This window comes from Hevea brasiliensis, chromosome 3, assembly GCF_030052815.1.
Source record: "Hevea brasiliensis isolate MT/VB/25A 57/8 chromosome 3, ASM3005281v1, whole genome shotgun sequence".
Taxonomy (NCBI): Eukaryota; Viridiplantae; Streptophyta; class Magnoliopsida; order Malpighiales; family Euphorbiaceae; genus Hevea; species Hevea brasiliensis.
In genome coordinates, this window is record NC_079495.1 from 29229846 (window position 1) to 29257072 (window position 27227).

The 27227-nt window shown below is 29.6% G+C and overlaps 1 long non-coding RNA gene across 1 annotated transcript; it reads right to left on the bottom strand.

The window, feature by feature from the left end:
* Window positions 1-703: 703 nt before the first annotated feature.
* Window positions 704-4894, bottom strand: LOC131178666 (uncharacterized). The gene is made up of 2 exons (XR_009147598.1): window positions 4790-4894; window positions 704-909 (listed from the first exon to the last, which is right to left on the bottom strand). It is a non-coding gene; the product is annotated as an uncharacterized LOC131178666 (long non-coding RNA).
* Between the last annotated feature and the right edge of the window lie 22333 nt (window positions 4895-27227).

Below are 27227 nucleotides of genomic sequence, written 5' to 3' on the forward strand. Positions count from 1 at the left end.
TAATTTAAATTTTATTAAACTTTAATTGAGTTCATCAATAAATAATTCTATTTGCCCTTTAATTTTCAAACACTATTTTCTAAAATTTTATTCAGTTATTTAATTCAAGTGCCAATTAATTTCCTTGCTCTTTATTTTTATAAAAAAAATTTCTAAAATATAATTTGAATTTAAAAAAAATTAAATTTAAGTCTCAATTCAACTAGAATTATAATTAAAAATTTATTAGGTTGTTTTAAAAAAATATTGATTTTTAAACATTAATGGAAATTATGTAATTAAAACATAATGGTATTTTCATAAATAATCTGGATTAGTCAAAGAGGAACACTGTAACAACCCTTAAAATTTTAAAAATAAATTTTTAAAATTTAAAATATTATTTTATTAATATATGTTACTTTATTAATTTTAGTGTTTGGTGGCTGAAGAGGTAAAATAGTAATTTTTGGAAAGGTGTAAACTAGTAATTTTGAAAAAGAAGGGTAAAATAATAAATTTTGATAAGGAGTATTACAATTGTGATTCCATATCAACATTTGACATGAAATGACAAACTAATCATGTAAGGATAATTAAGTATAAAATTATAATTATTATTTATAAAAAGAAAATTATTTTTAACACATGGATAAAACTGAATTTTATGGGACCTATTTAGCTTAATTATTACTTTGTAATTAGTTTGTCATTTCATATAGAATTGCCTACATGAAATAACCCATTCATTATATAATTTCTCGATCATGTGCAACACAAGTACAACACGAGTTAGAAAATGAATTGAAGTAGTCGACATGATAGTCTCAAGCACCATATAATCTACGCAACTATTGGCATTGCTCCATGTTCTCGCCTCCTGTGACGCAACACAATCCTTTTCCATGACTCCTTTAATTAGCTTCTTCTCTAGGAAAATGACAAGTCATGCATCAGTTAGATACTTTAAGTAATTTATTTCGTGAGAGTTTAGGATGAACAAGGGAAGCATGATCACTGATCTTGAAATCACAAAAATTGTTGTTATTTTATCAGTTGATGTTTTAGGATTCAGTATGTTGAGAAGGATTTCTAGCTCAAAATGAGTTCCAATAGATTCACTTTTTTATCCTACCTTTAGAATTTTTTTTTTTCTCATTTTTTCTCTTTAGGGTCCCAATAAGCGTTTTGTGATGCTGCTCTTGTTTATTATTATTTTTTTTTCATATTATCATTTGAGAGCTCATGCTATTGTTTTAGTTGATTTGTAGTTTCCGTTGATGTATATTATTTAAATTGATCTAATCTATTGATCAAATTTTGATAGTTCAACAACTTGTGATTGTTAATTATCAATGAATTCTTGAAATTGGATGAAGAGACGAACTAATGGTAATTACAAAAATGGGTTTTGTTGGTTGCTGAAATGAGGAGAATAACCAATTTATCAAACCAAATTGATTTATTTTGGTTTCAGTTTGGTTGGTCTCTATAATTTAGTTAGGTTCGATTCTTAATATATATTTATTTTTTTTTTTAATTTTTCAATTTGATTTGAAACTGAATTAAATTGCACACCCCTCTAATTATTCTTGATTATCTGTAAACGTGGAGGTAGCCATAGCCAAATAGATTTCTTTCTCACTAGAAGAGGGGACAAATCTCTATGTAAAGATTGCAAAGTTATGGTAAGGCTCTAACCACTCATCACAAGATAGTAGTTTTAGATGTGAAGATTAAGAGTGGAGAGAGGACAAAAAAGAGAAATATGAAACTTAGAACTCATTGGTGGAACCTAATTAAAAGGCACAAATAAAATAGCATTTAAAGAGAAGCTATTGAAAGAAGAGGTAGATAATTTAGAGGGTGATGGCGAGTTGCATTAAGAAAGTTGCAGTGAATGTACTAAATGAATTGAAAGTTAGAGGGCCATGCCCACAAGAGTCTTGTTGGTAGAGCAAGGAGGTTCAAAAGGTTATTAAAATGAAAAGAGAATGGTATAAAAAGTTACCAGCAACAAAAGATAGGGATACCTTTGAGAAATATAAGTTGGTAAAGAGAGAAACTGAAAAGCGTTTAAGAGACTCATGGTAAATCTCTAGTCATTTTGTGTCCAAAGTTGTTGACATGGGAGAAAAGGAGATGTACAAGCTAGAACAGCTTAAAAAAAAAAGCAATAGGGATTTAAATCAAGTCCAATTCATTAAGGATTATGATCAACAAGTTTTTTAAGAGATAATGGGATAAAAGATAGATAGAGATGCTACTTCAATAAGTTGTTCATTGTGACTCATGAGGATGAACCTACAAATCTTAATGTTCCTTTGATAGAAAAGAATCTTAATTACACTCACAATTACATTTGCCAATGTTAAAGAAGCTTGGAAAAGTATGAAGATAGGGAGCACTTGTGGCTCAGGATGGTATCCTTATAGAAGTATGGAAGTGCATTGAGAAGGTTGGAGTAGTTTGGCTAACCAAGCTATTCAATGGCACATTAAAATTGGGAAAGATGTCAAATTAATGGAGGAAGAGTACTTTGCTTCATATCTTTAAGAATAAAGGAGACATCCAAATTTGTACAAACTATCAAAACAAGACTTGTACTTTATTTGGTTGCTAATTATATTGAGATTTTGTTAGGTAATTAGCATGCAAGAGCCATAAATATTATTGTATTTTAATTAATTAACAAATTATTTTAATTTCCAGAGAAGGGAAAGTGGGAAGCAAATAGCAACAAAATTTCTTTATAAATGATACTTCACATCACATATAGAGGAATGTAGTTTTGAACCGTATCGTTTTAAAATAAAGAGGGATATAAAATAACGAGTGGAATCTTCTCACACATGTGGTTTTAATAGATATTTTTGTTTGGTAATAGTGGTCTAAACATCCCATTAAACCCTTCTACTCATATTGATTTTTTTTTATTACTAATTTAAAACGAATTTAAATTTAAAATTTAATAATTTTAAAAATAATTCTAATATTATTAAATAAAAATTTTCTAATTAATTACCTATACTCGTATTTCCTCTATCTTGGCGGCTCCTGCTAATTAATTCATCGTACGTTTGAGATTATGATTATAATTTAAAAAAAAAATTATTTTAGGTAATATTGAAAAATTAATTTGAAAGAACTATTTAACTTTTTAAATTTTTTATTATTAAAATCTATTAAATTAATTTTTTATAACCTCTAATTAATATTTTTAATTTTTTTCCCTAAAAAAGCAGCCAAATAATAATGTAAAATAATATTGAATGATTATTGATTAATTAAGCTCATTTTACCACTACTTTAATTTGAGAGCTCGAACTTAAAAACAAAAAAAAATAAATTCTCATCGATGGCTAATAATTTTTAGAGACATAAAAAAACAAAAAGATTTAGATTTGAGACATCTAGAAAATTTTTTGATAAAATTTAAAAATAAAAGATTGGTAATTAACAGGGGAGAGCAGTTTTCGGTTTACACCGAAAAATCGAATCCAACCGAGTTAATTCGGTTCAATCGGTTCGGTTCGATTTATAATTTTAATAATTTCGATTAATCGATTCGGTTCGATTATTTTTATAAAAAATAAAAAAATCGAACCAAATCGAAATTATTAATATATATATCAAGGAAATCAAAGAAAACAGAACCGAACCATAAGATTTAGGTTTGATCAGTTTAAAACTGAACCGAACCCAATTGAAAATCAAATGCTCAATTTATAAATTTCGGTTTGATCGATTTAAAATAGAATCAAACTGATATTTATCGGTTGATTCAGTTCGGTTTTCTCTTATTAATCAGTTTGATTCGATTTTTAAAATTTTTGATTTTTGATTTTCGATTTTATCGGTTCAGTTCGGTTTGAAACCGAACCGACCATTTGCACACCCCTAGTAATTAAGGCTCCTAATAAATATCTAACTAGAATAATTTTTTCCAGTAATTGCTTAACTTTATTAATTATTTTATTTTGGTTATTATACTTTAATTGGTTTCAATAAAATTATGGAGTTACTCAACAAAAAAATTGGTAGAATCTCTATGTCATGTTTTATATAGCTTTAAATCATAAAAAATTTATTTCCTTGTGAGGTTAGATTACAAAAAAAACAAAGAGAAAAATAAATTTTATTTCTATACTGCTTGTTATATTTACTAATCCCTGATTTTAAACAAAAAAAAAATAAATTTTAATCTAACTTAAAAAATATATAATTTTTTTTATGATTTTAATCCACATAAGAGTTTTATCAGAAATTCTATTAAATCCTAATAAGAGTAACTTCTATAAAAAAAAATAAAAAATAAATAATTTTATTAAAATAAATTAAAGCGGAATGATTAAAATATAACAATTTGCAAAGTGAATATAGTAAAATTTATCCTATCTAATAACAATTAACTAAAGGCCAAAGGCCCATGTAATGCATTTGCAAGTACAAAAAAAAAAAAACTAAATGCGTACATGCTTCTTTCTCTTGAGCATAATACAATTCATATCAACTTAATTATTAAGATGATTCATTCTCTTAAATATCAAATTCCATTTTAGAGGTAATATATATATATATATATATATATATATATATATATATATATATATATATATATTCCTTGAAGAAAGATAAGAACAAAAGGAGAGAAAGAAAGAGACCATGATCAATGAGTTAATATTTATGTAAACTTTCCTTGTAGTGTGATCTAAGATGTGCACATCAAAAATGAATTAACATAACGCACAGATCCTCAAACAATGCAAATTTAGAAAGAAAGAAAAAAAAAAAAAGGGAAAAAACTCACACTTATACAAATCTGATATCGCTCTTATCTCTTCTTCTTCCTTATGAGAGAGCCATCGATCCATCCATCCTCCAGGCTTTTCTTGAATCAAGATCAATTCCAAGGAGGAAATCGAATTCTTGTTTGTATATCAAACAGTATTGATGGCGATATTAGGTTCATGTGAAGGAGATAAAGCCAAGAAAATGAGCAGAGTCATGATAAAAACAGGAATGAACAAGAACAACAAAGGCGGCGGCGATAATGGTGGCAAAACCACCGGTAGCAGCAGAAGAGAAAGAGCAAGCAGAACCATAATAATAATTGACTTCAACATCAAATTTCATACCAAAAAAGCTCCAAACACATGCATCCTCGAAAACCCTTAAGATCTTGATTATCATGATCAGCAACAACTTTGGAGATGATAAGGACTATCCATAGGAGTTGTTTTGATTCTTGCTGGTGTGGCGTTGGAAAATATGGGATTAAAATGGTGGGGAAGGTGTCTGTGTTTGAAAAAGTGGAGAAGAGATTGAAAGAGACTCATGGCTTTGAGGAATTAAAAATTGGGTCCCAGAAAGGAACCTCAATGTTCTGTCTTCATTCAGCTAATCGCAAACTCATTTAGTTTTTAGAGTATTGACTAGTGGATTTATTAACAATTAATAATCTTTCACTACTCTTTCTGCTATCATATCATATCATATCATGCAACTTCTCAATCTATTCAATAATTTTTTTTTAATTTTTAACATTTTTAATTTTAATCATTCTTAATTCTGACAATAACCTTTAATTTAATTGTATATATTTTTTATAGAATTAATTTAAATAATTTTTTATAGAATTAATTTAAATAATTTTATTTATATTTTAAGAATTAATATTAAATAGATAAAATTTATTTAAATGCTACGCACATATATAAATATATTCTTTTAAATAATTAAAAAGTAAAAAAAAAATTATATATTTTCAATTTCATCCTCATTTATAAGTGGACAACTTAATTTATATAGTCCTATTTTTAGAATTTTCATTTCTCTAATTTAATTTAGTAGGTCTTTTTGTCCATTATTGTTTTAGATTATTTAGTTTAATTCGAAACAATTAAAATTCAATAAATTTGATATTTAAAAAATTTGGCTGAATATATAATAAAGTGTTTTGGATTGAATAAAAAAATAAATCTAATTATAACTTTCAAAAAAACTTTGTGTCAATAAAAAAAACATAATAAATAAATAATATATTTAATATTATCGATGTAATTTTTAATTTTTCTTTCTCTTTTTATTTATATATTTAATTCATTTCTTTCTGAATTTATTTCAAATTTAAAATAAATAAAAAATAAACGTAAAATATGAATAAATAATATAACTAAAATAAATATAATTATAATTTTCAAAATGATGAAAAAAATAATTAAAATAATACTTTTATTAATTTGACAATAATGTTAAAATTATATAAAAAAATAAAAATTAACTAATATTAATAATATAAATAAATATTTGAATTATTTTTATTAATTAGATAATATAATTAAGCTCTCTGTTGAAATTAAATAATGTAAAAATTTGAAATTAAATTAATAAAATTAAAAAATTTAGTTAAAATTTACAAAATATATAAAAATTTTTATTTTTTTTAATCATTTAGCCTATTATTCAATGGGAATACTCCATTTGATAAGAATTGACAAGACTCTCCATCCTAATTTATTGACTAACAATCGAATATGTTGGGAGAACTCTAGAATTAATAATATTGAATGCATCAAATCAAATCAATATGAGTACATTTCAATAAAAACTTAAGATTTTAAGTAGATATAAGTTGACTTAATAAAAAATGCTTCTCATCCTAAATATTAATAATAAATTAATTCTTTTTTTTTTCCTCATAATTAAGGATGTATATCTGTTTTAAGATATTAATTATGAGTAATAAATTATGAATAGGGTAATTTCTACTATAATTTTATTTTTTTGTAAAATAAAATTTATTTTATCAATAATTATCTTTAAATGTGTTAATAAATGTACTGATAAAATTTAATTTATAATAAAAATAACAAAATATAAATAAAATAAATTAAAAACAAAGTATTAAGTAGAAGACACTAATTAAGAAATAAATCCAATTATCAATTATATTAACTTATATAATAACAATATCAATGAATTAAATTAGTATATTTATTTTTTTTTAAGAAAATTGAGAAAGCAAATACTCGAATTTAAGTCTGCAAGGTGAATATACTTTTAATCACTTAATCAAGTCAGGCTACTCAATATATTTATATATTGATTGACTAAATTTATTAGAAATGGCGCATATAAAAAAAAAATTGTATATATATGTTTTTTGTGGTTTTGTTTGGCATGTAGGCCTCGGAGCCCTTTGGTTGAGCAATACCACTTGCCACAGCTCAAGTTGGAAGGAATCTTTTCAACATGACTACAATAAAACAGTGTCCTGGATGGTTCAACTTGGTTGCCATGGGGCCGGGAACTGTACTATTTCCCCCCCCTTTTTTAAAACTACCTGTATTGGGCTCTTTGCCTATTTTAATTAAGGCTAAATGGTTAAAAAATTTTAAATTTTATAATTTTTTTAATTTTAGTAAAACTTTTTAATTTTATTAATTTAATCTAACATTTTACATTGATTTCAATTTTAACAATTGACTTAATTAGATGATTTAGTTGATAAAAATAATTTTAATATTTGCTAATGTTATTAATATTAGTCAAGTCAATCAGTTAAATATTTTTTATTATTATTTTAACAATTATCCTCAATAAATCAAATAAAAATATTATTTTACAGAATAAAATATTTTTTTAAAATTATAATTATATTTATTTTGATTATATTGTTTATTAATATTTTATATTTAAACATTTGAACTTTCATTTGTTTGGTTTTCAATTCGACATAAAATGATGAGAAATATATGAATTAAAAGTATAATAACAAAAACAAAATTAAGAAAACAATATTAGATGTTTAATTATTATATTATTTTTAACAAAAAACAATATTAGATGTTTAATTATTATATTATTTTTATCAAAAGAAAATTTGTTAAAAATAATGAAACTATTAAAGTTATCAAAAAATTAATAAAATTAAACGGATTAATCAAAACTGACAATATAAATGAAGAGATTTGAATAATTTGTTAACTGATAAATTTAATAATTTCTAATTAAATTTATTATTAAAATTTAAAATAATATGAAAAATTTATAATTAAATTAATAAAATTAAAATATTTAATTAAAATTAATAATTGACATAAAGATTTTTTTAATATCATTTAACTTTTAATTAATTACTTTTAATAGCTAAATGTGATGCGTAGGTTGACATTATTTGGAGGGGAGTAGTCTATAGTAAATTTTGCATTGATTTTTAATTGATTAATTTCTCATATATATAAAATTCTTATTTCATTTAACAAACCCTAGCAGCCACTCTAAATTCCTTCTCTCCTCTCTTTCCTTCTTTCCCTTTGAGCTCTCTGGGATAGCTATCAATGAGTATTTTATCAATGAGTATTTTCACCGGTGCCCATCTACTTTTCTTTTTTATTTATTTATTTATTTATTTATATTTATTTATATTTATTTTGTATTTTTATAATAATTTCTAGATCTATATTGTTTAAAAATAAATTTGTGTTTTTCTTCGGTTCATCTGAGTTTTTGTCTCATCCTTTGAAATGATTTGTTGTCTTTTTTGCTGTGAATATTTGATATTTCCTCTTTTTGTGGGGATTTATTGTTTCATCTATTGCGAGAATTTGTCTTCTTTTTTTTTTTTTTTTATCATAGAGTTGTTATGTATTTTACATTGTTATTTTGGTAGGGTGCAATGATAGAAAGTACATATTTTCTCTTGATGAGAATATAAAAATTTGATAATTTTCAGATTAAGCTCATAAAAATATCATAAAATTAAATAGTAATATATTACCATCGGGTAAAATATATTTTTTGCTGAATAATCAACTCAAATGCCCTGTTAATATGATCAAATTCTTAAAATTAACGCCATCAAAACTAATGCCATTATATCAAGTTCACTGAAAATCTAATGTGGAATTAATCCAAGGAAAATTATTTTCATTGTTTCAAATTTATATATGTTTAAACATTATATCACTAAACTAAATATCATTAATTTAATCCAAATATCTCTAATTTATCGCAAAAAAACTGAAAATCTATTGTAGAATCTAAGGCAAATTGTATTCATTTTGTCAAACTATGATGCTTAAACATCATCTAGATCATTTTCTTTAATTAGAGATTAACCCAAAAGTTTATTGTAAATTCAAAATGAGCGTATAAGTCTAAAATCAGCAAATTAATTAGCACAATTGAAGGCCATAAATTGCAGCAGTCACTTTCTACATATATTCTAGATTCAATTTCTTTAGTTCTTTCATTTTCTTGCTCCGATTTCAATGGCACAAAGGCTGTTGGTCCAATAGGGTATCAGTCATTTTCATACCATTTTCAGGTAAGTAACCACAGTTACAATTTTTATTTTTTTAACAATTTATAACTAAGCCCCTTAAGTAAAGTAAAATCTATAGATTAATCCATAGTTTTTTTAGTAACAATTTGATCCTTAAATTTAAATTTTGTTAACAAATTAATACTTACCATTAATTACTTTTCAATTTGAAATTTTATATTTAAAAAATGATTTATTTTATATTTAAATAATTATATAGAATTAAATATAATTACTTAAATAAATAATTAAATATAATTACTTAAATAAATAATTAAATATAATTACTTAAATAAATAATTATTTAAATACAAAATTTAGATGTAGAGACTATTTTGCTAATAATATAAAATTTTAGAGATTATTTTGTTAATAAAATAAAATTTTAGAGATCAAATTATTTTAAATTGAAAAACAGTTAATGGAGCTTATGGTCAATTTTGACAATAAGAACTAATTTGTTAACAGAATTAAACTTTGAGAATCCAATTGTTATTTAAAAGCATAGTAAGAATTAATTTGTGAGTTTTGCTATATTAGACACTTAATCGTAAATTATATATATATATTTTTTCTCAACGTCCATGCCGATTAAAGACAATACAATGTTAATATAGGAGATTTGGATGGATGCATAAACCTTATGTTTTCTATTAAAACATTGCAATTTTCATTGTTTTTTTTTTTTTTTTTTAATGATTAAAGGGCTCGTACACATATAAATGCACATACATATATATATATATAGCAATATCGTTGGTGACAAAAGCCATGAGGATAGTGATGGGAGCTCACGTTTTCTTGCACTTAAGAAATGTCCACAGAAAAATTGAATTACATGAGGCCTTTAGGGATCACGTTCCATGGTTCCTTCTGTCTAGATTCATTCCTAAACCTTTTAAAATAATATTCTTTTATTAAAAAAAAATTGGGCCTAAGATCTTGTTTAAGTGGCAGCACATAGATACACATATAGTATCTATGTCAAATCAAGGTCGAAGGTGGATCCAGAAAATATGTCGGAGTGTGATTCATATAAAGAAAAATAAAATCCTTCTCCAGCTTTAAAATGTTAATGTATTATGTAGAGACTCCAACTTCACAATCTATAATTGATCAATTCGAAGGGAATCCCCGACACCTGAAATGTTAACTATCGTTGCCTTGTTGATTTTTTTTTTTTTTTTTAAGAAAAATCTATTGGTTAAATATGTATTTGCATTCTTGAATTATTTAGAATTAATCTATTGCATTCTTAATTTTTTTAAATTTATTGAAGATATATTTTAATTTTTTAATAACAATTCAATACAAATTGACAAATAGCTGAATATGTATGTTTCACATTGTTGTTTGACGTCCTAAGTAACCTCATTTAGGACCTCCTTCCTCCCAACCCTTCCCCACCACCCCCAACCTCCCTCCCTCCCTTCTCTCTCTCTCTCTATCTCTCTCTCTCTCTTCCTCTTCCTATGCTACCTCCTCCCACAACTATCACTGCCACCTTCAACCATCATCTCTCTTCTACCCTTCTCAATCATCGATGCCATTATATTTTTCTCTATTTCTCACATGATATGAAGAAACACAGAAGATAATTAAAGCAAAATGACATAAAACCATTCATAGTACATCTTTGATTTTAATTCACCAAGTTCTTTTGGAACTAGTTATGAATTAGTCTAGGGTTTAATATGGAAACCTCAAAATCTAAAGAGATGAAAACTCCTAATAGGAACATTATTGCTAGCAACTATGAGATTTTGGCAAGCTAGGGTTTTCATCCATGGCTTTGAACACAGAAAATTCTCTTCCTTCTTGTTTATAATAGATCGAAGGAGCCCAAAAGTGCTTGAACCTAAAGCTCTCTTCATGAACCTAAAGTCAAATAGCAAAAAAGCCAAAAAAGAAAAAAAATCTCATGAGAGGCCAAAAGTGCTCCAAGCTATAATTCCAAAACAGCAGTAAAAAAAATTGGATAGTGTGGGCAGTAGGTTTTTTCTCCTTGAATTAGTTTAGCTTCATTTTCCCATAGCATTACTATAGAGCTTGGATATTAACACTTAAAAGGCGGAGGATTGACTAAAGTCACAACCCGGATGAAAACCAGGACACAAATAAAAAAGGACAAGGGCAGCAACTCTACTTCTAGTAGAAGTCTACTACTCTTCTCTTGCCGTGTGCCTAATGGCATATGTCTAGGATAGTGGGCATGAAAGAGGGATGATGTTAAGCACCCTCTCCACCTAGACTTACCTTAGAACAAGGGCCAACCTCTACTTGTGTTTCCTAAAAATTGTCCTACTATGTCCATATTGGGATCCTTGATCATACATATGCGGTCCCAAATTATACACACAAATTGTTAATTCAAGTTTGTAACAACAATAACATGCAAATGTTTTAATTGTAAATCATACCTTGTTGCTACTTTAGAAGTTGTTACCATATTTACCTTGTTGCCTTAATTTAGCATGTTTCTATGTTTATTTCATGCTTTGGGTTCATTTGCACATCGAGAAGGCATTATAAAAAAAAAAACAATAATAGCCCCTAAATCATGCATACCATGTCTCTATCATGCTTTGCTTCTTTTGATTATGAAGTTTCCCTAAATTATTTACTAAGTTAATTTACATGCCTTGGTGATAATCAAACAATATAATAAACCATCCTTAGAAAGGGGGAGGAGAAAAAATTTACATCCATTTTACCTATAACTAAAGAAAGAAGGGAGGAGAAAATATTATAACCCTTAAATGAAGTATACTAAATCCTATTACCAAGTTTATTTAGCCTAATCCCCCATGAAAGAGGCTTGATGTCTCCCTTTATATCATGGTGCACCATTGATTTTTTAGGGTTTCCATGTTTGCTCCATGCTTCATTTTCCTTTTTTAATGTGCACTTGCCTTGTTTGGAAGAGAGGTCTAATTTACCATGTTTTATTTAGTTACTGATACACTTGAATTGTATAGATGTTTTTAAGCACATTTGTATTCTAATTCATAGCATTTAGGCAAGTATTTTCATACATAGTAGTTGATTTCATTAGTTTTTTTAAATTTTATTGCCAAGCCCTTAATTCCATGTTTTCTGCATTATTTCAGGTATTTGGGTGAAGCCCCAAAGAATGGGAGTGCAAAGGAAAGCTTGGAGAGGTAAAAAGACAAAGAATTGCTGCTGATACAAAGTATACGGGTCGTGTAAACCAAGCCCCAGACCCGTGTAACTCTCTGCCAGAAAAAAGCCAAGAGAATCGATGAGAAACACAAGTACACGGGTCATGTAGATGACCCGTGTAATCTACAAGGACCCTTGTAAGTCTTTGCCGAGTGCAAGCTTGAAGAACCTTATGGGAACAATTATACACGGCCCGTGTAACCAGGCCCGTGTAGTTAGCACAGACCCGTGTAACTTTCTGTGCCAAAACAAGATTTCGCAATTCTCCTCCAGCAAGTTACACGCCCTTACATTATGGGACCTGTGTAGTGACACACGGGCCGTGTACTATGCTGCAGTCAGTTTTGTAACTCAAATTCCCCTCCTATTTTCTGATTCAAACGAGACTCCTAAAGCTTTTTGGACTCAAAATGACCTAACCTTAGAGCAACCAATATAAATAGAAAAGAAAACATCAGGAAGAGAGGTCGGTCACTATCATCGGGACTGCTGCTGAAGGTTACTGTTGTCGAGCTCTACATCACTACCAAAAGAAGTTTTCCAACTGAAGCTCCACAAGATCAAAGCTGCAAACTCTCTTTGGTTCCTTCGTTTCATCTCCTTAGACAAATTTTATTATTTTATTTCTTTTGCATAACTCTCTTTTTATTGTTTTTTACTTTTTATCATGACATTTGCTGAACTCACTATGAGTGAGTAGTTTTCTTATTCTAGATTTGGGAGAGTAGCTCTTGTAATTATTATTATGGATGAACACTAAGTTTTATTTATTGGATTTGAGATTCGTTTCTTGATTTAATATCTTGCGATCTTAATGCATGCTATGTGTTGGTACCCACTTAGTTAAGATTGTAGATGTTAATTGAAGGACTGAAAGGTGAAGATTAATATTAGAAAATCAAGATCTTGAACCTAGGAATTTTGACCTAGACATAGGCTGATACCTTTGTGAAACCTAAAAATTGGTCAAAAGTCTTAAAGGATTTTAAATAATTTGATTACCACGAAAGTAGGGTTTGAGTTAATTAGAATACACCCTAGATGCCTTGAGAGAGGATTTAGGATAACTTAGGACTGATTTCCATCAAGGAAAACGATCCTCAATTCAGTAAATAAACAAGATAACATCCCTAGTAAGATTCAAGTGTGAAATCTTAATTCCAGAATTGCTTCAAATAAATCATTTCGTTTTAAGTTTACCATTTTATTGTTTAAAGTTAACAAACTTCATTCCCTAAGTATTCGATAGCCTAGACAGTCAAGATTTCTGTATAGATTGGTACTTGCTAAACAAATTCCTCGTGGGAACGATACTATACTTATCACTTTATTACTTGTTAGCGATACGTGCACTTGCGGTGATTGCAAAATAGCGAAACAGTTACTATATTTAATTACTTATCATTTTCATTAAAGGAAATAAATAAAAACTACTTACCATATTCAATTAAGGAAAGAATAAAGGCTACTGACCATATTTAACTAAGGGAAAAAAACAAAAACTATATACCATATTTAATTACTTATCCCTTTCATTGAAGGAAATAAATAAAAACTACTTACTATATTTATAATTTCCATATTCAATTAAGGAAGAAAATAAAGCAAAGAAAAGGAAAGTAAGCTTAGGTCTAACCACCAATTCAACAATTCTCTTCACATAAGCCATGCTAAGGATGTTCCATGAATAACACCAAGCATGTAGATATGTTAGTTTTAGATCAAACAAAAATAAATAAATAAATCATATGAATTTTTACCTTTTCTTATACAGTGGTAGCCATGAAGCAAAACATGTTAAAATTAGTTAACATGTATTAAAATTTATGAAATCTTATGCGGATGTTACTAAGACATCATACAACAATTTAGAAAAGAAACAAAAAGAACCAAGCCAAAAAAAAGTGCAGAAAAAATAAAATTGAATCACAAATCTACTATTTGTCAAATATGTTCAGATTCTATCCACTTATTTTGAAAACTATTTGCATACAATACCATATAGAATTTGAAGATACCCAAAACAAAAGAAAGCTAGAAGACAATTTGAACTTAATTTTAGGTGCAAGAATGACTTGAAAAGGTGAAAGCTTCATTGAGTTATCTCCTTACAAAGTTTAGGTGTGTGTAGAATCGTCTGTAATTAGATGTAAAACTTTAAAAATTCATGACCAACAAAACAAAGCTTCCATCAAGATGATCCAAAAAGTTTTATGGATTTTTGTGTAGAATCTAGTAAAAATATTTTTTAGATGAGAAAAATCGACTAGCTATGAGTTTTAAACAATGCAGTAACTAAAATGGCCTAGACTTACATAGAGTGTGTGAGATTACCCTCAAACTTTGTTCAATTATACTGAAAAATATGGATCAAAGCACCTTATTAACACTAAAGCGATGTAAATGAGATGTATTACATGATTAAAGTATGTCTTTTTTTATAGGTTCTTGACTTTGGAAAATAAAAGAAAAATAAAAAAAGAAGAAGAAGAGAGTAGTGGTGTGCGTGGCGTGTTAGGAGATTGCTAGGGAAAAAGTGGCATGTCTCCTAGCTATTTAGGGAGATGTTTAGCTACCCTAACTCTAAAACATGTGTGGATGTTCTATTTAGTCTTTAGAATAGGTATTTATAGAGTTTTCACTAGTTAGGAAGGCTAGATATTCTCTAATTAGAAAAAACCTTGACTTTTGACTGAGCTTCCCAACTAGTGTCATTGACTTCCTATTTTGTGTGATTCTCCCCCCCCCCCCTCCCCCCCTATCTCCCCCTCTCTCTCTCTCTCTCTTAAATTTAGCTGGGGATATATGCTACCCTTTTTTTTTTTTTTTTGCTTTTGTTATTTCATTTATTTACTTCTTAAAATGAATAATTTTCTCCCAAATAATATGATCAATACTCAGTTCACTTTCTCACTCTCATAATTGGCTGAATGGGCCTCTATCATGGTCTTAGTGAGCCTTGCTTCAACTAGCCTTTTCTTGGAGGTTCCTCCGGTCTAGTTCAGGCCAATAATGCTCTGGGTTGAGTCTAGCTAAAGCACAAAGGGTTAATGCCTTGCCTAGAAGCCTATTGGATCTCCTAAACTTGCAAAGCCTATTTTGTCACAAAAGACTCCCATTATAGCCATCGCTTGGGCTTGCTAAAAAAAGACTTATCTACATTCCATCTGTAACAGTTCAATAGAGGAGGAGGCCAAAAAAACTTTAGAAGCTGCTTAGCTCGGTTCATCTATGATTTAGCAATGCTAGAATATATTAATAAATAAATGCTAGTGAAAAGAAAAGAAGCATTAAGTGGCTTTAGTCAAGAAGATACTCAAAATAAAATGGAGGGAGCAAATAAAGGAGATGAAACTTAGGTTTTAGACCCCAAATCTCAACATTTACTCTTGAAGTCCTCATTCTAAGTGTATTTCATCATTTTAGACTTTAAACAATTAAAACCATTCCTAAAGAATTTAGATTCCAACTTAAACTTTAGATTTTTTTTTCATTATTTTTACATTAACCCTGAAACAATTCTAAACCATTTTCCACATACAAAATACTAATTTTAAAAACTTAAACAAACTAAGAGGAAGGAGATTGGGACGTATTTCACTTAGTTAAGGTTTCCAAAGGGAAGAGTTTTGATGTGCCTTGGTGAGGGAGGAAATAACTCAATTGAATTAAACAAAAAGGAAATTCGAATTAAAAGAAAGAAATAAGAAAACTAATATTAAACAAATAGAAAATAAATAAAAATCAAGAAAAAACACTAAAAACACAAGAATTCAATTTCGTCATATTTTTACTCTTTTGGTATTTTTTGGTTTTACTTGCAACAAAGTGAAAAAAAAAAAGAAAGGATAAAAGAAAATATTTTTGTGGTTTTGATGTATACGAACTAAAACTAAGAATAAAACAAGAAAGATAAAAGAATAAGTAGAAGAGAGAAATTCTTTGATAAGTTCAAAACACCACAAAGAACCCAATCTTTAAAAGTAGACACCACACAAGAAATCTTGTGATAAGTCAAGTAATTCGCCACAATCAAACTAGATTGATAAAAATTAAAATTTGGTAGCACTTATGCTAAGCTTTTCTTTTCATTCTCTGAAGTTTCTGAAATCTCTTCATTGTGTTTAAGTATTACATATGTGAGCCTATTTATAGGCAAAGATAAGAAACTAAAGAAGAAAATTACAAAGAAACTAATTAGGATATAAAGAAATATAGATCTGGAATAAATCCTAATAGAAATAAGAAAAGAAAAGTAAAAGATTCCTAATAATTAATAAAGTGCTAGCCAAGACCTTTCAAGATAGTAATAATCTCCCAAGATTGTATTCTGAGTTGACAAGTCAAAATTCGTCTATATTTTTGCTGGCCATAATCTTTAAAGATCTTGGAGAATATTTGGTGGTCAAATATGCCAAATTGACTCCAAACCCATATAGGAACATAAAAGGTATCATAAACACTAAAATCTCCTTAATATGGGCTTTCAAAAGTGAATAGATAATAGCATTTATGGACCCACGAATTTTGAAGAATAAAGGCCCACCACAAGGTAGCCCAATACATGCCCCATTAGTATGTGCCATTTGGGCCTAATTTTCTTAACTCCAAATAGGCTTAACTTTTTTGCTTTCACTAAGCTCATGCAATCATAATGAAATAGTTTCCCATGTGCTTTCCATCTTACATGCTTGTGATGAACGTGCTTCAAAGTTCTTAAATTGATGGAAATTCTTGACCCCCTTATAGGCATATCATTACCCCCCCCCCCCCCCTTCTTAAAAAGGATTTGTCCTCAAATCCTTGCCAAGGACATTAAGAACAAGATTTGAAAGGTCCACTCTTCTTATTTGTTTGGATACAGCATGCTCTCTTTGGGGTGGAGGAACAAAAGTGTCAAACACTTTTGGTACCTTGATTTGCACCTCTTCGAACCTGCAATTTGACAAAGACAATGAAACTTCTTTGAGAATTGTTAGTGATAAAGTCATTAGTTCCTCAGGCTCATTATCTTGTGCTATGGAATCCAAGGATAGCAATTCTCTCTTATTAGCATACACAATAATTTATTCCATAACGTTATCTTGCTCCTTCTCTGTTGAGAGTACTTCATGCTTGTTCTCAACTTCTTCTTGAATAAGTTGCAAGCTTGTCTCCTCTTTTAGGTTTGAATTTGATAATGTAAAAGTTAATTTGGTATTATGCATACATTGCCATTTTGCCTCATATGCAAGTTGAATTAATTCATCCAAAGAATCAAACTGTTGCAATTCAACTATTCTTGCAATATCATACCTCAAACCTATAAGAAATCTCACAATTGTTTGCTGTTGAGGCTCTTGACAATCATAGTATTCAATAAACTCCATCAAATATTCTTCTACACACTTGTCAGCTTGTTTCAATTTGAACAGCCTAGTCATGCTCTCCGAAGCATGAATGATGTTGTGAAGTTGTGACAAAACATCTTCATAACCTATTGCAAACTTTCTTCTTTTTTTTTTTTTTGTATATATAGAACACTCAATTCACACACTCCCTCACGTGTTTGCACTCTTAAGAACACAAATTGCTACCACCTAAGCTCTGATACCGAACTGATGTGCCTTGTTGAGGGAGGAAATAACTCAATTGAATTGAACAAAAAGGAAATTCGAATTAAGAGAAAGAAATAAGAAAACTAATATGAAACAAATAGAAAATAAATAAAAATCAAGCAAAAACACTCAAAACACAAGAATTCAATTTCATTAGATTTTTACTCTTATGGTATTTTTTGGTTTTACTTGCAACAAAGTAAAAAAAAGAAAGGATAAAAGAAAATATTTTTGTGGTTTTGATGTATATGAACTAAAACTAAGAACAAAACAAGAAAGATAAAAGAATAAGTAGAAGAGAGAAATTCTTTGATAAGTTAAAAACACCATAAAGACCCCAATCTTCAAAGGTAGACACCACGCAAGGAACCTTGTGATAAGTCAAGTAATTTGCCACAATCAAACTAGATTGATAAGAATTAAAATTTGGTAGCACTTATGCTAAGCTTTTCTTTTCATTCTCTAAAGTTTCTGAAACCTCTTCATTATGTTTAAGTATTACATATGTGAACCTATTTATAGGCAAAGATAAGAAACTAAAGAAGAAAATTACAAAGAAACTAATTAGGATATAAAGAAATATAGATCTAGAATAAATCCTAATAGAAATAAGAAAAGAAAAGTAAAAGATTCCTAATTAATAAAGTGCTAGCCAAGATCTTCCAAGATAGTAATAATCTCCCAAGATTGTATTATGAGTTGACAAGTCAAAATTCGTCCATATTTTTGCTGGCCATAATCTTTAAAGATCTTGGAGAATATTTGGTGGTCAAATATGCCAAATTGACTCCCAACCCATATAGGAACATAAAAGGCATCATAAACACTAAAATCTCCTTAATATGGGCTTCCAAAAGTGAATAAATAATAGCATATTATGGACCCATAGATTTTGAAGAATAAAGGCCCACCACAAGGCAGCCCAATACATGCCCCATTAGTGTGCGCCATTTGGGCCTAATTTTCTTAACTCCAAATAGGCTTAACTCTTTTGCTTTCACTAAGCCCATGCAGTCATAATGCAACAGTTTCCCATGTGCTTTCCACCTTACATGCTTGTGATAAACATACTTTAAGGTTCTTAAATTGATGGAAATTCTTGACCCCCCTGTAGGCACATCAAGTTTCTCCCACTTATTCTCCATACCACTTGAGAAGGAAGAGAAAAATGTGTCTTTACCCTTTTTAGAGGCTTGGAAGTGATTCTCTTTCGTTAGACACTAAGGTAATCTATTGAGGGTTGTAAGGGGGTAAAGAACTAGAGAGAGAGATGGAGAAAATGAAAGAAGGGTTGATTATGAGTTCCTAACCTTAAAGTTTTATATTCTAGTCTAAGAAATTTTAGCCACCAAACTTGTCTTGACAAACTTTTTGTAATTAAATCTTTCTTTTTTTACATGTTCTTTCTCCTGACCCTAAACTTTTTCTTCAGTTAGGACTATGGGGAATATTCTGTCTTTGCGCATGGGTTTTGGCTAACCTAGGTGTGGGGTATTGTAATAGAGCCAATTTTTTCTTTTATAAGAAAGCATGGTCGTTAATTAAAGATGATTTGATGTTGCTTATGAATGATTTTTATGCATTCTTTATTCTACCTTTTATAATTCATTTGTCATTTATTGCCATAATTCCTAAAATTGCAAGTCCATTAAAAAGGTGTAAAATTTCAAACTGATTAGTTTAATGCATGACTTGTGGTTCTTGCGGATTGATAGCGAACAACAAATTTTGGAATCCTTTCTCATTGAAAGTGAAATCATCGATCACTATAAAAGGAATATATTAGGCTATTTTATGGTGGATTTTGAAAAGGTATTCAACTAAATTAAATGGAATCACATTGACTACTCTATGCAAAACATGTGGTTTGCTCAAAGGTGATGTTCATGCATTCAAGCATTTATTTCTCAAGTAAGAGTCTCAATTTTTATCAAAGGCAGTCCATCTACTGAATTTAATATGAAAAATGGCCTTCTACAAAGTGATCCATTGTCGACCTTTTTTTTTTAGTATCGTTGTGGAGCCATTTAGCCTCTTGATTAGAGAGGTATGTGCTTATGGAGATCTTAAGGGTGTGTCTATTGGTTTAGATGATTTGATCATCACTAAACAACAGATCACTAATGATCAATGATGAAGGGAAGGGAGATGAGGGGGCCATGGCCCCTTAACATTTTAAAAGTTATAGTTTTAGTAGGGTGTTATAGATTTTAAATTAAATTGGCCCCCTAACTTTGTGAAGAATATATTTTTAGTATGGTATGGTGGATTTAAAATTAAATTGGTCCCCAAATTTGAAAATTTTTATATGTTATTAGGTTGCTTACCTATTTAAATTTGTAATGTCTTGGTTAAAAATATTAAGTTTATGTTCTTTATTTTGACATTTATTATATCACATGTATTTTTATGGATAAAAAAATTATTATAACTATAGATACATGTTAAGTGTTACTTTAGCCCCTTAAAAATAAATCTAGCTCTGTCACTACTGATGACACTTTTTTTTTTGCCCACCTAAGATTGATTATATTCTTAGAATTATTAGAGCCTTATGGTGCTTTCACTACATGGCTAGTCTTAAGGTAAATTTTCATAAGAGTTGTCTCTTTGGTGTAAATGTGGTAAGTAGCTTGCTTAAGGAAGTAGCTATGATGTGTTGCTATAAAAATAGGAAGTTTTGCAATCAAGTATCTTAATTTTCCGTTACAGGCCATTGTTAAATGCCTTTTTGTGTGGCAACTAATAATTCAAAAAAAGAATGAAAGCAGATTATCCTTTTATAATTCCACCTTGGGGCACTTAACTTAAATAAAGTATTGCTTATGCAATTTGCCAATATAGTATCTTTCTATTTTGAAGATTCCCAAATTGGTGTGAAAAAAAAGTGGTTTCTTCTGGTTTGGTGGGTATGATTGGAACAAGCTTTATTTGATCATTTGGAATACCATCATGAAACCAAAGGCAAAAGGTTGTGTAGGCCCTTGCAATTGCTTCTTCATAATCAAGCCATGTTAAACAAGTGCATTCGAAGAATACAAAGCCATTAAGAATCCTTATGGGGATTTTTTTTTTTGCGTTCAAAATATTTTTTACAATCTAAAAGTGGTATCCTCCTTGCAAATGGGTCCAGCATTTTACAAATATGGAATGATATCTAGAGGTCTTTATATTGCTCACTGATTATTGGTTTTTCTATTTTGGATAATTTTCAATTTTTTGTTCAAAATGGCTTATCAATTTGGTTTTGGTATTTCAAAATGGGTAATTGACATGCCTTTAATGTTCTTGTTGGCAAGATTATTCAATCTCTTCTTGGCTCCTGTTGCTACCATTAGAGAATTAGTCTAGTGTAAGGCACTTGGGAATGGACCTTTGATTGGTGTAGTAATCTATTTGTATGGGAATTAGAATTATTGGATAAGCTCTTGGGCAATCTGAACTCTATTGAAATCTATCTTTCCAAAAATGATTAGTTGGTCAAAACCAAAGTTACTTTTATTGTTAACTCCCTTCATAAGTGTTTCCTTAATGCCTTTTTATCGGGAGACCTCTAACCTACCTTTTATTTGGAATGGTCTCGCTCCACCAAAAGTAGAGATATTGGTCTAGTTAGCATGTCATGGAAGATTGGTTACTAGGAATTGGCTGTGTCACTTGAACATTCTATCTCTAATGCATAATCTATGTCCTCTTTGCAATGATGCTAATGAATCTGCATTTCATATATATGTATTTTTGGATTCTAGAGCCTCTTGGTTTGTTAGTGATGTGCCTGACAAACAACTAATAAAGAATGATCGTTTTGATAACTTTAAACACACTAAGGGATTTCAACAATAAGGAACTTAAAGGCTATGAAAACGTTATGAATTGAAATAATTAAATAAAGAAATAAAAAGACATTAAGGGGGAATAAAAATTCAACTATGATAAGAACCAAAGAAACAAGACTAAATTAGGGTTTTTAAGTTTTTAATGAAAACAAGAAACAAAGAACAAAACAAGAGCTAAAATACTAAAGTAGAATTCGACTATGAACATGTTTTCTAGGATTTTGATATTTTATGAAGAAAATAAATGAATAAAGAACAACTAACAAAGTAATAACTTAACTAAGAAATAAGAAGCAAAGAAAGGACAAACTTGTAAAAACCCCTTTGATAAGTGAATGAACACACCACAAAGAAATCCAACAAGGGTGATAATTAAAGTCCTTTTTGTAACACTCCTTAATCTCCAATAATCGGAATCAACTATAGATGGATTTTTTGGGCAAGTCTTGGAAACACCAACAGGGATTTGAAAAGAGTTAGGGTTAGGGAAACCCTTTTTAGTCTTGAGTAACAAAATGCATTATGGTGTTTCAAGTATTTTTTTTTCTTTGCATGAGGTGTTTCGGCAAAAGAGTTCAATTAAAGAAACTAAATTTGAATTTCTGAAAATAGGGCTTTCGATAGCCCAAAGTCCCTTTGGGCAGCCAAAAGTCCCTCTTTTAGCAAGGGACATAAATATGGCTCAGTACTTAAAATTGTTTTAAAAGAAAACTTGAATTTTTTCTCCTCCAATAACTCTTCTCTCTACCATTGCATGCAATGAACCTATCATCCATAATTTTGTTTTCTTGAAAATTTCATCTTTTAGTTATTTGTTTTAATTGGGGAAAGATCTTTTAGAGCTACATTGGAAGCTCTTTGGGAAGTTATGGTTTAAGAAAGGGACATTTAAATTTGAATTAAAATCTTTGAGAGTAGAGAGGATCATTGAAACATTGTTCTAGTCCAATTAAAGTTTGGGTAAATTAATTTATCCTTTTTCACTTCTTGTTTTGATATCTAGTTGAGTAATTGGTAAATGAGGTGGTTAGCAAATGAAGAAAAATTAACTTGTTTTGATGGGTTTAAGTAGTCAAGAAAGTATCAATTTCATGCACGTGTTGAAGATATTACATGACCATTCTAAATCCCTTATGTGTAAGTGTTGGGCAAAATATATGGTAGGAAGGTTATTGAACTAAATGAAAAGGTGGACTTTCCTTGTTGAAATGAAGTTCCATAGGAGATCAATTGGTGATTGTGAATGCATGTGATTTTTTATGAGTTATTTTAAGTCAATAAGTAGGATATGTATGTGTTGGTTTGTTTTGATTATGTTCTAGAGCTAATGAAGTTGAGTTTGGGTTGATTGGAGTAAGATGGATTGCTATAATGTTAAGTTAGGAAATTTAGAAATTTCCAAGTTTGGTACCTAAAAATGGGGACTTTCACTTCCTAAGTCGCTTCTGTTTCTCAAGGGCATTTTATGTTCTGGACTTTGGCTGCCAAAGTTTCCCACTTCGATAGTAGAAGTTACTTTTGGTAGCCACTTTCCTCTTTTGATTTCAAGGCTCCGAAACTTGTTTTTATGGGTTGAATTGACATAAAATTAAGAGTAAGATGTAAGAATAGACCTATAGAAGTTTGGAAAACTTAGTAAGGTCCATCTTTTTTAGGATCATAGTTGAGGGACCTAGGGAACTACTGCTGAGAAGGAAAGCTACGATACGTGTTTGGTATGTATAAGGTGAAAGAGGTGAGTAAAGCTAACCTTATTGAATAATAATGAAATCATTTATCTACAATTGCACCTTGTGAACATCCTTACGCATCATTTCATTATATTTTAGGTTGTATATATTTAAAACATGAATATGTTATGTGAACGCATATTTTCTTATTGATGCTTAATAGATTTTAGAAGACCCATTGATTTCCCACACTATGGATATAGATATGATATGTTAATGCATGATATGATATTATTAAGTCCAAGTGAGGCCTAATAAGACCCTAGCACACTGTCATGCAAAAAGGAAGTTTCGAAGAGCATTTTTATGAGTTAGGCATATTAGTAAATGATATGTGATATTGAGAAGCATTTTTATGAGCCATGCAATTGGTCTTGGGAAATCACTGATGACAAGTCTATCTTATGTGAATTATTTGTGCTTTGACAAACCATATACCTTCTTTCATATCATGTGTCTGAATTTAATAAATGTAAAAACAATATAACTATTGATTTTCTTACTAAGCTTTCCCAAACTTATCCCTTTTCCCCTAACCCCAAATGAAGAGCACCAGTACTAGAGACATCAATAAAATGGTTAGCAAACTTTAGAGTTATAACAAACTAAGTTATGTGTAATTGAGGTTTACTTTGCTAGCCATGTATAATTAAAGATTTAGTTTGCTATGCTTAGCTTTAGTTTTATAGTAAGTTATGTTATGTGAAATACTGAAAAACCATTATGGTTTCTTTAAACTCTAAAGCACTTTTTTATGTTATGTTATGAATGGTTGAGCTAGACTTTAGCATTCATGAATTTTATGTTGAGACTTAAAATTTAGAGCTGCTTTTAATGAAATGTTATATTCCACAGAGTAAATGCTAAAATACAATTGTGATTGAGTTGCTTTGAGTAGTGTAACTCTATAGGGAAATGATGCTTTTAACAGGTTTTAGGCTTACTAAGGGTTCTGGTAGTCTTAAGTTGACCCGTTACTTAATGGTGGTAACAACCCTTAAGCTTGTTCATTGCACTTTTGATAAACCACAAAAGAAGCTTAATCAACCAATTTCTACTGCTATTGTCACCCAACTAAGCACTTGGCATGCTAGATTTTCACATGCCAATGATAAAGTAATCAATCATGTTCTTTTTCATAATAAGTTAGCTTTCGATAAAAGTTAGTCCTTAGTTCCATGCAATGCCTATTCAATAGGCAAAAGTCACAAATTAAAATTTCCAAATTTTATTTCTTAAGTTTTAAAATTTTTGGAATCAATTTGTTCAGATATTTTGGGATCTTTCTCCAGTACCTGTAATTTATGGTTAATATGTGTTATTCAATGACCACTGTAGCAAGTATTGTTTTTTTTTTTTTTTTCTTGAAAAGAGATATGATGTTCTTAATATATTTATTAAATTCCATCATACAGCAGGAAAATATTTTGGCTTAACTATCTAAGCAGACTAGGGTGGTGAATACCAAGTGTTAACTAAATGCCAGGGAGATTATGGCATCACCCAAAAAATATATTGCCCACACACACCAAAATAAAATGGATGTGCTAAATGCAAGTACATACACATTATGGAAACATGTCGTGCCTTGTTACACCATGCAACATTTGAAACTACAACTTGATGTGCCTTGTGAAGGAGATAATGAAAATTGATTAGTTATGAAAGATAAGAAATTCTGCTAGAATGAATTGAGGAACAAGAAATTAATTTAAAACACTAAAAAATAAGCCAAGATTAAGCAATATAACACCAAAATCAAACTTTAATAAAAAAAGAAAGGATTTTTTTTTTGGTATTTTATGAATTAAGATGCATTAGTAATACAAGACAAAAATAAGAGCATAACTATAGAATGTAAGCTTTGAGAAAAGTAATCTCGCCATAAAGAATATAATCCCAATGAATACGCTATACAAGGAACTCTTGTGATAAGTTAGAACTTTGCAAAAAACAAATAATGTTTGATAAGAAAGAAGAAACAACACTTGCTATTATGATTACAACTCAGAATGCTTTGAGCTTATAAGAGTTGGCCTTTATATAGGCTAATTACAAGCACTATAAAAGGAAAGATAGCAAGGTTACTAAATAGGAAGTTTGAATAGTCTTCTAAATAAGGAATAAAGTTAAATCTTTGAAAAAAAAATACTTTAGAATTCTGCCCATATGTTGATGCAAGAATTTGAGGAGATTTGATTAACTTTTCAACCCTATTTCCTTCCTTATTTCCAAGATATGAGAATCTTCTTTGATTTCTTTAACTTTGTCAATTCCAAATAGCAAATGGGGTCTCTTACACTCATATGGACTTGTTCTTTTCACACTCAGCCTATTATCTTTATTTTAACTTAAGCTTAAATATTTTAACATGCACCCAGCTCACATGCCCTATGGACTTATTAAGTCCAGCCCAACTTCTTTAATTCTAAATACAAGCAAACAAAGTGATGAGCTTACTCTTAGACTTGGTCAATGGCCCCTCATATGTCATGTCATTATGTGGCATATCATCTCCCCCTTATTGATTAGGATTTGCCCTCAAATCCAATTCTTGTTCATCTTCAAAATCATCTTGCTAGTAAGGAGAAAGATCCCTCACATGAAAAGTAGTATAAACATTGTACTCACCAGGCAAGTCCACTTTATAGGCATTATCATTGATCCTTGCTACCACACGGAATAGACTATCAGCGCTTGGTAACAATTTGGACTTCCTCTAATTTGGAAATCTCTCTTTCTTTAAGTGAAGCCACACTAGATCACTAGGTTTAAACTGCACTTGCTTCCTCTTATTGTTAGCGACTTCACTATATTGTTCATTTTTGGCCTAAATGAGCTTTTTAACTTGCTCATGCATAAACTTCACCATCTTTGCCTTCTTCTCCCCATCAACATTAGCTCTTTCTTGAATAGGAATTGGCATCAAATCCATTAGTGTGATTGGATTGAAGCCATAGCCCACTTCAAAATGAGAGTGCTTAGTTGAACTATGCACACTTCAATTGTAAGCGAATTCAACATAAGCCAAGCATTCATCCCAACTCTTCAAAATTTTTTTTTATGAAAGTTCTTAGCAAGGTAGAGAGAGTTCTATTCACCACCTTTGTTTGCCCATCTGTTTGAGGATGGAAAGCTGTGCTAAAGAGGAGGCTAGTTTTGAGCTTCTTCCATAAAGTCTTCCAAAAATAGCTTAGGAACTTCATATCATGATATGAAATAATGCTCTTGGGAATGCCATGCAACCTAATAATTTCTTTAAAGGAAAGGTCAACAATAAGAAAAGCATCATCAATTTTATGGCAAGGAACAAAATGAGCCATTTTAGAAAACTAGTCAATAACAACTAATATGGAATCTTTGCCCTTTGAGTTCTAGGCAAGCTAAGTACAAAATCTATGCTCACATGTTTCCATGGGTGATTAGGAATTGGAAGAGGCATATACAGCTCTTGCGCCATCTCCTTGCTTTTAGCCTTCTTGCACACCACACATTTCTCCACTACCTTGTGCACATCTTTCATCATATTTGGCCAATAGAAATGCTCCTTTAAGGCTTCCAAAGTCCTCTTTTC